Raw genomic sequence first — 1,324 nt, forward strand, 5'->3', positions numbered from 1 at the left:
CAATTTACTATGTTCTAGCTATAGACCGGTGTAGCACATGTGTGACTGTATTAATTTATGAAACCAAAATGGTAACTGTGAATTATGTATTTCTTTGTGCTTTTTTTAAAGTGGGTGGAAGGCGGAAAAGGGCGTTGCTGTGCCCTGTTTTGTTTTTGTGGAATATAATGGAAATAATCAAGTAAAAAAAAATCTAAATATATTTTTTTTCTTAAGCAATACATTTCAGTGTGACTTGTGATAGGACATTTTCTTTTTTTAGGTAATAAATTGAAAGAAAAAATGTTTTTTATTGTGTACGTGTGACTTATTTACTTTATCCCCTGTGCAATTTGCATGTTATATATACTTTTCTATGAAAAGCTATCATAAGAGAGAGATTTGGGCCGCTCTACATAAGCAGCTACTTTAGGTCTCATAAAAATATCATGTTTTGACATTAGCATGTTGTTAAGCTAAAAGCACAATACGCTTAAAAAGCATAACAATGCGCTGTACACACAAATAATTGGTAAAATCATTTTCAGTAATTTTATCAATACAGTGGGAAAATATTTATTTGATCCCCTGCTGATTTTGTAAGTATGCCCACTTACAAAGAAATGAAGGGGTTGTAACTTTATGATTTATTTTAACTTATAGAGACAGAATATCAACCAAAAAATCCAGAAAAAACACGTTATATAAAAGTTAGAAATTGATTTGCATTTCAGTGAGTGAAATAAGTATTTGATCCCCAAGCAAAACATGTCTTAGTACTTGGTGCAGAAACCCTTGTTTGCAAGCATAGAGGTAAGACTCCTCTTTACAGATCCTCTCTAAATCCTTAAGATTTCTTGGCTGTCGTCTGGCAACTCGAAGTTTCAGCTCCCTCCACAGATGTTCTATAGGATTGAGGTCTAGAGACAGGCTTGGCCACTCCATGACCTTAATGTGCTTCTTCTTGAGCCACTCCTTTGTTGCCTTGGCGGTATGTTTCGGGTCATTGTCATGCTGGAAGACCCATCTTCAGTGTTCTGGCTGAGGGAAGGAGGTTCTCGTCCAAGATTTTACAGTCCATTTGCCCCTCAATGCAGTGAAGTCGTCCTGTACCCTTAGCAGAAAGCATAATGTTTTCACCTCCGTGCTTGACTGTAGGGATGGTGTTCTTGGGGTCATAGTCAGCATTTCTCTCCCTCCAAACACGGCGAGTCAAGTTAATGCCAAAAAGCTCAATTTTGGTCTCATCTGACCACAGCACTTTCTCCCAAGCCTTCTCTGAATCATTTTGATGTTCTTTAGCACTTTAAACGAGACTGTACATGTGCCTTCTTGAGCAGGGGGA

This window comes from Sinocyclocheilus anshuiensis, unplaced genomic scaffold (genome assembly GCF_001515605.1).
Source record: "Sinocyclocheilus anshuiensis isolate Anshui unplaced genomic scaffold, SAMN03320099.WGS_v1.1 scaffold735, whole genome shotgun sequence".
Classification (NCBI taxonomy): Eukaryota; Metazoa; Chordata; class Actinopteri; order Cypriniformes; family Cyprinidae; genus Sinocyclocheilus; species Sinocyclocheilus anshuiensis.